This window comes from Pinus tabuliformis, chromosome 4_2 (genome assembly GCF_031772625.1).
Source record: "Pinus tabuliformis cultivar Carrire ecotype Pingquan chromosome 4_2, CPIR1, whole genome shotgun sequence".
NCBI classification, from domain to species: domain Eukaryota; kingdom Viridiplantae; phylum Streptophyta; class Pinopsida; order Pinales; family Pinaceae; genus Pinus; species Pinus tabuliformis.
The window spans coordinates 889693078-889706148 of NC_142304.1; the positions used below are offsets into that span (position 1 = coordinate 889693078).

A 13071-nucleotide genomic window follows, 5' to 3' on the forward strand; every position below is an offset into this window, starting at 1 on the left:
TTTGGGTTGTATGGTCTCTATCATGGGCAAATGACCAGTAGGGTACCTATAAAGGGTTTGATATTGATTTTTAGAAATTATCTAAATGAATGTGCAGGTGTTAAAAGTTGGCATATAATTGATTTATTGCATGCATGGATGATGTGGTTATATTTTGATTTAGATATGTAGCATGGCACTAACAGTTTGTATTAACTAATATTTGATTGATGAATATGTAACACAGAGGAAGTGATGCTTGTGGCTTGATGTTGATTATCATGGATATACTAACATGTCCTATTGTGTTACAAAAAAATTCAACATGGAATCTTCATAAGTGCAAGTTCAGGCTTATGATTGTGTTTATTAATTTGTCTCATGACATATCTAACAGCTGTGTTCAGATGAAAACACAACAATAACAAAAAAATACAGTGAAACACATAGAAATGAGGATCAGAATGGTGCAATATAGCTCCGACTAGTCACAACATGGAAATGAAAAGGCTAGATCAAATGAAGAAGAAATATCAAATGGCTAATGGGGAGGGGAAAACTCTCTGATTAGCTAGATACTTTGAGGATCCTAAGGGTTGAAGTTAGAAGTGTAACCACCCAATCCCACATTTACCCATGTTCACAACCTACCAAGGTAAACATGAGAACAAAGAGTTACTATGACATGACCTGACCTCCAAGATCAATTTAAGGAAGTGGGTCCTACAATTGACCACGAACTGACAACTCACAACATCCCTTAGGGCTACATGTTAAAATTTGCAACTAAGGCCAAATTCCACCTTGGGACAACTCATTTTATGGAGATGATGATCGAATTAAATTCCTCTTTTCAAGAGGACCAAAATTAATATAAATATCATCCAATTTGGACAAGAAAATGCATGTTTTTGAATTTATGCCCACACATATGCAAATTATTTAGGTCATCCACATTATCATGTATGCTCATGAATCCCAATGGACGTGACTCTTCACCCTCAATGAATTGTATAAATATAATTTTCCTCTCACCTCATTTGGAATCATCATCACTCACACATTCTTCTCCTTCCTTCTCTCATTGGTTAATACAACATTGGGTATTCTCTCTCTCTCACATGTGTGGCACAAGGAGGTCAAATTTGTAGACAAAATCGTAGGGCCAGAAATCTCAAGAGTTGACCCAGCTTGGCTAGCGTTGACCGTAGACTCTTCGACCATCTTTGACTCCGATTTTTGGTGGATTATTTTTGTTTCTTTAGGATTCTTTTTGGACATAGAAATCAAGAGAATTTCAACAATTTTGACCAGCGATGACTTCAGGGTTGACTACAACTTTGACCACAGAAAATTACAACAAAATTTCTCTATACTTTGACTAAATTTGACAAGACTATTTTGGGTTGATTTTGACCAAAAAGGAATGGTTAATTTGACTGTGGTTGACTGAGCTCAAGAAGGAAGTTTTAACAAGTGTGTTGACCATATTTGACTTTCTAGTTAGGGTTGAGTTTGATTTTAGTTGACTATAAATTTGACAGGGCTAGTTTGACTTGAATTTGGCAAGTCAATTTCGAATTTTGTACTCTCTCTCTCTGTTGAAAATTTGATATAATAATAATAAGAATTGATCAAAGAGTTTTCCCCACATTGGGGTTTTTCCCTAGCATCTGCCAAATCTGGTGTCATCTTGTCTTGGCTTCCCTTTCGCATTCTATCTTATGTTTTATCTACAATTATTCTCAATGTGATTTATGGTTATGTGATTGCTATTGGAATACTAAATTGGAAATTGTCATTGGGCTGCTAAAGGAACATTGACGTAATTGTGCCAAGCATAGAATATACCATTGTTAAACAAAATTAACACTACATGACACTTAAGGGCCAAAGAACCACCCTAGGTGACCAAACCCTTAGGTGGGAATATTTTTGAATTACTTAGACTCCCAAATGCATGCATGATAAGCCCTGGTTGTGGTTATAGGCGTCCAACACAGAGAAAATTTTAAGAATGGAAATTAATTTTAAATTTTAGAAACCTCAAGGAATCTTCCTGGTTCCTAATATCAAAACTATAAATATTTGGAAATATCTCAGTGAAAAATTTCAAATTTCTAATGATTTTCTATATAATATCTATAAATTTTTGGCAATCTTTAAGGTAAAATAATTTTATATCATAAAGTTTGGGCGAATCATTTTTACAAAAAATGAAAATTGGCAAACATTTTTTTTTAAAGCATGGAAAATTAGCCCACTTACGAATATGATCCCCTAAAATTTTCCATGCTTCAATTGCATGCAAAACGCTACCTGACTGCAGTTGTGACCCAACTTGCCTAGTTCAGAGGGTGCGATCCTGATATCTGAGCCACAATTCCAGATCAGCCTCCATACCACTACTCAGAACTGCCTCAATCTTTCCAAAATCATAAATGACATAATGACGATGTTATTTATACAAAACTCGAATAAGAACACGACCTAACTAGGTAATTCATTTCATCAAACTTATGGTGAACATGTAACCTACAGGTCATGAATGAATTTCTGATCATATTAGTCTGAAACTTATATGAGAATCACCAAGAATGTCTAATTCCCTCTCATAATAGTTGGAATAACATTTGTTAGTCCATGCATTCATCAAACATTCATACATTCATCAAACCATGTGAAGAGTCATAAGTAATATACATCACGTAACTAGCATATAACCAACAAATAACCAACATAGAACCCATGGAAACTCAACCATAATATTTCCAACATAATTGCTACAAATGTTCATACATAACAATAAGGAAATGTCTCATAATAACATATGAAAATAACAACCAATCAGGGACTTTGACGTACCACCCGACCATAGGGTGGGATGAACCAAATCTCACTTTCATCGAATCACCCCCATTCCATATTCGAAGCATGAATGTGGGATTTCATGGAATAAACCAATCCAAATCAAGCCAAGGGTTCTAGAGGCCAAACCACCTCAACCCTCAACCCCAATGATTCCACCTTAACGGTTGGACATTACTAACACCAACTATATAAGTATTTATCCAAGATGTCCAGGGATCCAAGAACTTGTAACTCAACCCAAAACCTTCTAGGGTTGTTGGCTTGTTGGGGGCCTCACACATGTTTGGAGTTAACTAGCAAAACAAATCCCTACACTACTGGCCCTTTCAGCATCAGCCCGTGGTGCGCGAACTGAAGTCTCACCTGAAGTAGTATGGGGGGATGCTGGAACCAAGTTTCTGCACCCTTGAGATGTCTGAGGTGTCAATTTAGTCCAACAGTGCCTACCTTAGCACATGTCATTTAGCGCACTATCCTGACCTGCGAGACCTTCGCGATCTGTTAGGATCGCCTTTCGCGCAACCCTAACCAGGGGCTGAGATGATTTTGTGCTGCTAGGGTAGCGATCTGCACTATTTCGCCAAGTTACCCCACGTATCTTACTTATCTTCTTACAATTGTTAGTTAACTTCGCCTAACAAGATACTTTATCTCACATTCACTTAATGAACACAATCATATATGTTTGTGCAATGTATAAACAACAAAAATGCAATTTATACCCAATATATCCAATCCAAAAAACAGGAAATAATTACATACAATTGATACAAAAACTTCTCTTCATTAATGCTTCCATGGTTACAGACTCGACTCACCCTGCACACTCAGCTACAGGGGTCCGCGCACTCAGTTACAGACTACTAGGCCTCTGCGCAATCAACTATAGAGCCTTCTCCTACTATATGACCATTCTTCAAATTCACCTACTCCAATAATAATCTATTTATTAAATTATTTCTAAAATCTAAACTCCAAACCAATAATTCAATTTACCACATATATTATATAGTGAAGAAATTTTCTATACTAATTACTTATAAAAATTTATAATGGATTATTTGAACCATTTAACATTAAACCAATGATTTAATCATTTTTATACCTATCACATTTGATGAGCTAAATTTATAAAATTCTATCAAAATATATTCCAATAATAACCTATTAATTAAATTAAGTCTAAAATCCAAATCCAAATCAATATTACAACTCAATCACCATACCATATATATTATAGTATGGAGGAGTCTTCCATACTAGATACCTATACAAAACCATACCACATATATTAGAATATGGAGGAATCTTCCATACTAGATACCTATACTATTGGATTATCAAACCATTTAACATCAAACTAATGGTTTTATCATTTTTATCACATTTGATGAGTTAAATTTTGAACAACTTGTCAAATATGTTCTCAAACAAAAATAAATCATTATGTAAAATGTTAAAAGTTTAGGCATGTTTGCATATTATGCTTTTTGGGAATTGGAAAAATCATGATTTTATTTTTAATTACTTTTTATTCATAATAATGATTTCATTTTAAAATTATAGTGTGTTTAGATATCAAATTAATACCTGAGACACTTTTTCATTGAATAATGGATCTCTTTTATATAATGATTTGACTACTGGTTTTATACACGTATTGATATCGGTTGGTTCATTATATTTTTTTCATCTATATCAATGCTTTTAGAGTGGAAAAAGTGGAAGAATCAGCTCATAGGACCATCTGTCGATGGGAACCAATTTATCAAATTGGGGTCAGAAACCTTCCAAGAGCATTTCCAGGCATCAAATGACATTTTTGGGTAAAAATTTGCTTCTTTAGATTTGCACCTTTTTTTCCTATTCTATACATAGATACCTTTCCAATGACACAAGAAGCATATCAATCAAATTCCGTATGCAAAAGTTATGTCACTTAGAAGCTGGCCTTTATGTTTTCACCACCATAATTTGAGAGGATGCCTCGTCATCCCTTATTATTCATGGAAAAGGGGTTAGCCACGTGATTATCATGAAGAATACTCTAGAAAAGTTCATAATTTAACTCTGGTTAAGAGTCGAGGTAGTCAAACTTAACCACTAGTAGGCTATTGGGTTTTGTTATAATTGGGCTACTAGGAGAAAAGGGGGTTCCATTCTTCCAAGTGCATTTGTTTTGTAGATGAGAAAAAATAGTCGACAAGGATAGGAGATAGAGCACATAGAAAGGATTTGTGCACTGTAGTAGCCCATGAGCCGCAAGCTATACTTTTTCGTAATCACATCCAACTTTTATTCAAAGAAAGATAGTGTTGCAAACTCACCTTCAAGCTGATCTTTATTCAAAAAGTGTTTACCAAGTTATACCTTGTGCCAAATCATGGTTTGTGATTTTTATTTCATTGTTCTTTTTTTTTTTTTGCATAATTTTAATTTGCATGTATATGCAATTAATAATAATCATCAGATCCATAAATTTAAAGAGAAATATAGCTTTAGTAGATATGTTGTGATAAGTTGTCCAATGGAATATCCACGATAATTTACAAATCAGTTATACATTGTTTATTTCTCTTTGCAATTGATCATCTAGTTTTAAGAAAGAAAAAAACATGTTCTTAACTTATAAAATACTTAGAAACGATTTATTTTACTTTTAACTCTCATTACAAGGAAAACTAGTTTTAGTGAAGAATTTAGTGAAATCCCTTTTCCCTTTAGTATAGATTTAAAAAAAATGATCTTTTTGGAATATAAATGTTTGAGTGCATAATAATCATATAAGCACAATGATGTACTATATTTAACATTTTGCTAGTGCATCAAAACTAGAGAAACCATGGTGGAGAAATTAATTTGGTACTCCACACTCTTATATTTGCACAAGTGAATAATGCATTAGGGAACTAAAATGCGTGGCTCATCATATTTAAGGTAAAAAGTAAATAGCAATGGGTTTATAATTTTTACCATTTTAAATGCATTTTCCCTTTTGAATTATCACAACTTCTATCTTCACTAAACATAGTGTGAAGTATGGTGCTTATGAAGTTCTGAATTTGGTCCTTACTCTTCATTTGTGATTTAAACTAATTTAAAAAAAAAAAAAACAACAACTTCTATTGAATTTTTACATTTCTAAAGACATTTTTCATCTACCATGGAAATAAAATTACATAATTTTCATTGTTATGGCTTATTTCACATTTCCATATTTTTTATTTTGGTTTTAATATAAATTTTATTAAAGTAAAAAATAAAAATAAAATCAAATATTGGTAGTATGCTTATATTCAGATGTTTTTAGTTGTAGATTGAGTATATATAGGTTGCACCTTCACAATGTAAAACATTATGTATTGGACATATTGTTTTTTCTAATACATCACATATTCTTCTATAAAGCTTAATACATTATTAAATTGACATGCCATCATTGATATGTTATATCTTTGATATATTATATCTTACTTTAATACTGATAAATCCTTACACCATAAGAAAAAAACTAATATGCTCAATATACATCACCGAATTCCTTTTAAGCTAATTGAAGACACTTTCTACCATATATAACAAAAATAAAATACACTAGATCATCAAAATGCATCATCATTTTGATGTAATTATGTATTCATGATTAGAGGTATGTTCTTTCTATGTCAATGCTTCTCAATAACGAAAGAAATATTTATACTATGATAAATATAAAAACAAAATCATACAACTTGCATTTTGATGTAATTATGTATTCATGATTAGAGATATGTGTTTATGGTCACATATGTAGCATGCACGAGATAGTGTTTATGCTCACATACTGTAAACCCAGGTAACAACTTTGACGAAAGTAAAAATAAATGTAAGACATTATTGCCCATGTCACCAAGTAAATGAAGGGTGGCATCATCCCTCTGGAGAAACATAAAATAAGGTGGCTTAGTGTCATGCCCGTTGGTCGTTTGACATTTCCATCCTACATTTATAAATTTATATTTATATTGAAGTTCGATCGTGAGTGAATCCTGAGGGAAAATCAGTACACTTGCAAACCTGGTGGATAGAAATTTATATCCAGAAAACCATAATTTGTGATTTTCAAGTTTTACCTTTTTACAATTTTCCTATTGATTATTATGTTTGGCTTTCAAATTCCTATTCCTTTGTTTAAAGAATGCTTCATACAAAATTAACTAAAGTAATGTTGGTTCCTAAGAAACATCATAATATTTTATTTTTTCGAAATCCTCATTCAACACTGGACTAGAGTTTGATTACAACATAAAAAAACCTCACTTTCATAGAGAGTTTTAATTACGAAGGTTTATCAAAAGTTTTGATTATGAAGGGTGGTTTCTAAGATTGGCTATGCGGCTCTGCACTGGGTACTTTGTTGGTAGTTTCTGAAATTGTTAGAGTTTTATTTTTTAAACTCTTTCCAGTCATTTCCCAAACGAATATGGCTCCCTATAATTCATCCTCAGGATTTTTCAAGCCTCAGGATTTTTCAAGCATTCACTAAGGGTTTCAGGCATTCCCTTAGTCTTGTTTACTCCTTCACAACACATTCTAAGCTACGACGAGAATTGTGGGCAATGTTCCATGTCTCTTCATCGGGTACTCTTGCAACTAAATTTGTATTGCCTCTGTATCACCATCTTAATTTCCTGTAAATTATTTTAATTTCTAGTTCTGCTTACAGACCGTTCTGGAGACTCCAGCCCTTATTTACCTCAAAATACAGGTAATATTCTGGGTGCTCTTTTGTTGCAACAATTACTAATTATGCTTTTCTTCCTTCCATGAATTTTACTAACAGTAACCCTTGCATACTTTCAGGTTTGATTCACAACCAGATGTTGTTTTAAAGTAGAACCACACTATGTTACCAGGTTCCTTAATAAATCCCCTCTTTTGTTTCATTGTGGCAGGCCCCCTTTTTTGGTGACCATACCCTGACATGTTTCTCGACATTTTCTTGAATTGATTGATTGCGTTAGAGTTGGCGAATAGTTCTATACATGTCGTGTGGTTATTACAAATTATATAAAAAGGCCTTTTGTTATATACTTCTTTTGTGATGTCTCCAAACACAGTCCATCTGCCTTAAACTTACATAATCTCAATTGGATACTCTAAGTTATGTCTGGACTTTTATGTTAGGGTTTCCTTTGAAAACCCTTGTTCAAAACACTCCAATTTAGAATTTGATGATAGAAAATATGAACCAAATATAAACCAAGGATGCCAATTGAGAGCTTGAAATATACTAATAAACTCTTCGGAGGAACTGAATCTCAGTCAATGATCTAGAAAATTTGAATGTCGATGAAGCACGTGCTCTTGAAAAGGCCCAGAAAAGACATATGTTGAGGACCCATGTGTAGTGCGACATGATTTAGCAAACCAAAAGGTGAAGGATGCACATGCAGCTTAAAAGAGTATGTCAAAGATAAATGGTGCACTTTGGGGGCCTGCCAAACAACTTTAGCACCAGCCTCAAGAGCATCTTTTCCTGGTGAACAAGGGCAGTTGAAAAAGGAGACAAGAGATACCCGTAAAGATAAAGAACATGGATCTAAGGACATTGAAGGGAAGAAAAAGGCAGTGAGGAATTTGATTTAGTAGAAACTATTACCGAGAAGAATATAACCGAATCTAAAAATGATGAAAATAAATTCCGAGCAACAAGAAAACACAAAATGAAGAAATGATGGCATAGCTTGAAACACCGATGAGTGTGCATAGTCACGCTTGGTATGAGACAAAGAGAACTATATTTATATTCCCAAATATTTGATGTCTATTTCACTTGATTAATTTTAATCCTGAAAGGACATTTAACCATATATATTATGGCTATGGAACTCAATTTATCAAAATCCTTGCCATTTTAGAAATTCCCAAATATTTATATTTATTTCACTTGATTAATTTTAATTCTGAAAGGATATTTAGCCATATATATTATGGCTATGGAACTCAATTTATCAAAATCCTTACCATTTTAGGAATGGAAGTCTTGCTGAAGTTTTTCTAGATTCTCTTTGTAGCTACATAATTATGAATGAACCCTATTTCCTTGTTTCACAAGCACCCAAGGAAAATTTATATAAAAGGATGTTATAACCCCAAGGTCATTTTGCAACAAGATGTCATGTGGTTCAACTTGGTAACTATTGTACGAAGGTTAGCAATTGATCAAAATTTATTTTCTTGGTTATATGATTATTATATTTCATCTCTTCTATGTCTAGAAAACAAATTACAATTAACATGTTTGAAAGACATAAAGTTTAGTTGCAAACTATGGTATGTGCCATTACAGCTACCGTGATAACATTCACATATATCCTAGTACCATTATTATACTACTACTCTGCCTATGCCAATAATCAACATGATTAAATAATGGTGTCTTTCATATGTATGTGTATTTATTAGCACAACTCACTTTTGTTGAGTCTTATTGGAAGCCATTCTTTAGCATGGAAAATCCCTATTTTTTCATAGATAAAGTCCAACTATAGGAGTACCGAGGATGCACAATTTCCATATTAACATCACATCATATCCCACCTTTACACGATGGCATCATACTATCTGTGTCAAACTATAGGAAATGTCGTAGTTATCCATAATCACACGTGACTTGTCTTCATAGAGTTTTGAAATTTCAATGGTGAAGCAATTTTATGGTTTGAAAGTTTCAATAAATATTTTTTATATTAGAGTGGGGATGATTAGAATGGATTGGTTTTTGAAGTTCGCAGGGAGGGGCCATGGTGGGTACATGTAATGAATGTATGAGGCCAACGTGGTTGTGGGGTAGATGCCTACAATATTTGAACTTTTTCCCTTTTCTCTGCATTTTGATTGTGCTTATCGATGACTTTTGAAGGCCAATTGGCAGTAGGATTTTTTTTTTAAATGGATAAGATGACATTAGTGGGTGTATATTTTAAGTCTATTGAACATAATGAAATGGGTTTTATTGAATATGTTTTGAGCCTATTTAGCTTGGGTATGAATAAACTCAGATGTTTGCTCTTCTTTTATTACACCCAAATAGTTACACCTCAAAACAACCTACAATTTCCTTATTATTTGTTTTTAATAGTGTATATGTTAGATACATAATCTAATGACATAAGTAATCACTCTCTCCCTGATCACTGGTTAGAGCGAGGCTTGAAATCCCCCCAAAATAGAATTAGTTTGCCTACCAAAGGCTTGTTCTAGAGGAAGGTGTATGGGACTCTACTCATCCCTGTGAGTGGGTTATATAGTATCTTATTCTCGGATTCAGAATAAAATTTTAGACAAGGAATTTGGTATGGGTGTAATGCACAAAGAATGCAAGAATTGATCATTCTAAGTGAATAAGGTTAGTAGTATAGAGGTTCATTGCAGGTCTCAAGACTGTATCTCTATTCTAGAAGGATTGTCACAGAGTGCATTCATGTAAAACTCTACTGGTTGTTGTCTATATTTCAGTTCTTTTAATTTCAACAAGTAAGAACTCAATCTAAGAACTTCATTATCCATTACATATATATAAAAACTTCATCTTTTGAAGCATGAGTGGTTGCATGTTGCGTTAATGTGTGTTTTTGAAATTTGAAGGGTTCCTACATCCATTAAGGCTGAAAATTGGGTTAATGTGGGTTATAGTTGTATTTTTTTTGGTATTGCACATTGCAAGGGAAAATGAGGAGGAGGTATCACCACAACCAAACCCTAGAATTGGTGTAACTATGGAATAGAAGTGAACAATTTTCCATCACCAAAGCAGGTAGCCAAGGTTCTTGGAAACACCATTGTCAATAGAGTCAAGATCTACAACTCATATCGCTTTATACTACAAGCATTTTCCAACACACACATTGCAGTTGTTGTGAATATTGAAAAAAGGAAAGTGCAGAGGATAAGTTCTAGCCCAACTGTAGGCCAAGCTTGGGTGGGTCAGAGGATTTCTCCGTACTACACTTCAAACTTAATAATTATGATCACCGTAGGGAATGAGGTCCTTACAAATAGTGATGGGTCATTAGACTCTGCTCTAGTGCTTGCAATACATAACATTCATTCTAGTTTGGTTTCTTTAGGCTTGGATGACAATATTAAGGTATCTACTCCACACAATATGGCTATCCTTTCAAGTTCCTTTCCTCCTTCGGCCTCCACATTTTCTACTAGTTTGCTACCAATTATGAAGCCTCTCGTCAAGTTCTTGTATAATATAGGTGCTCCATTTATGTGGAATGCATATCCTTATTTTTCATACAAAGACAATCCCAAAGAAGTTTCATTGGGCTATGTGTTGTTTGGGAATTCTCTAGGGATTTCATATCGAAAAGGGTTCACCTGTAACAATATGCTAGATGATTGAATTGATTCCATTTGATTTTCTATGGTTTCTTTGGGTCACAATGACATTATCCTTGTAACTGTTTTTGAGATCGGTTGGCCTTCCAAAGGAGACCGAGATGATATAGGAGTGAATCTTGAGAATGCTAGAAACTATAACAGAAGAGTCATCACACATGTTACTTCCAATGAAGTAACTCCAATGAGGCCTAATAAAGTCATAAAGACCTTTATTTTTTCACTTTATAACAACAACCATAAGCCAAGGCCAATAACTAAGAGGAACATTGGGCTACTAAACCCAGATGGTTCAAAAGTATATCATGTATATTTGAGTTGTGGTTGGTGTGCATCTCCTCCTCCACCATATTCACCTCCTGCAAGCCCATCGCCTAACCCGATTTCTTTATTCTCAGGACCACCAAAAGGTTCAAGGGGAGGCCTTGGTAGTGTTGTTTATTGCATTGCCAAACCAAGTTCTGATCCATCTGTTCTTCAAGAGTCTTTGGATTTTTCTTGTGGGTTGGGTGGTGCAGATTGTGCTTCAATTCGTCAGGGTGGACCTTGCTATAATCCAAATACCATTCATGCCCATGCTTCATATGCAATGAATAGTTACTATCATATTCACAATAGAAACTACTGGAATTGTGATTTCAAAGGCACTAGTCTGGTCACATTTACTGATCCAAGTAAGGATTCTTCCACTCATTTTCTCTTCTAGGGAATGTCTTCCTTTACTTTTTCCTTTTTTTTTCTGGCTACTTGAAACATATGATGCATTATTTGTTTTTGTGCTTCATATTTAATATGATTCAATACATCAAATTTCCATATATTGGGCATTGGACATGGAATTATTCTTCTATATTCCAATTTATGCACTATAATCACTCATAATGTATAGTTCAAATTTTTAAACCAAAATTTCCATGAAGATACCAGCTTGCAGGTCACTAAAATTTCAATATAAACTATTAAAATGAGGGTCTGACTAGTTAGATCATGTGTTATTTTGGTTTAGGCTATGGATCTTGTCACTATCCTCAAGAATGAGAATCAAATAAAACTGGCAAGGTGCTTTTAGTAACTAAGTGTTATCCCTTCCTCTTGGATTTCAATGACTGTAAAAGCCAATCATTTTTCCAAAACAATGGACTGATTGTAATACTCATTATCTGAACTAGTTGGTAGTTGTGATGGTGTGCTTACAAATGATTTTGTCAGCTTGAGGAATTTTAGCAAGTTATCCAAAATGCGATTTAAACTTAATTGTCACATGTATTAGTAGCACCACTGGAGCTTAATCAAAATATGTATTTATAGTACCATTGCCTAGATTTGAAATTCAGGGAACTTATTATCATTTCTAATCAATTGGGATCGAAAGTGTAATGCGTTTGAATGAATTGTGCGAATATTTCTAAAGCAACACATCAATTGTGTTATGATATTGGTTCAGGGTAGAATGAGGAATCTCTTTCACCCTTGGGATAAGGGAAACAGGGATTCAGTGGGATAATAGAAGAGGTTGGTGGAACTTTCATACGTGGGTGAATAATTGGTATCTAATGATAGCGCCCCATCTCAACACCTCTCTGAAGCTTAGGAATAGAATATATATGAAGACTCATAGCCCATATCCATTGTGTGTGTTTCTCTTTTAGCCTCGTTGAAGTTTTTCTACTCATGATGGGAATTGTGTCTCTATGAAATCTAAGCAGTGGTGGTAGTTAATGCATTTTATTATTGTTTGGTCTGCTTGATAGTTGGGAAATACCCAAAACTTGGTTCTGCATAATACTTTCTATCTTTATAATGCATAAACTGTGTATTGGCTTTGTCTAA

The 13071-nt window shown here is 33.9% G+C and overlaps 1 pseudogene; it reads left to right on the plus strand.

Moving 5' to 3' along the window:
* The window catches only part of LOC149172560 (glucan endo-1,3-beta-D-glucosidase pseudogene), a 75527-nt pseudogene extending 63248 nt beyond the window's left edge, over positions 1–12279 (plus strand).
* Positions 12280–13071: the final 792 nt, after the last annotated feature.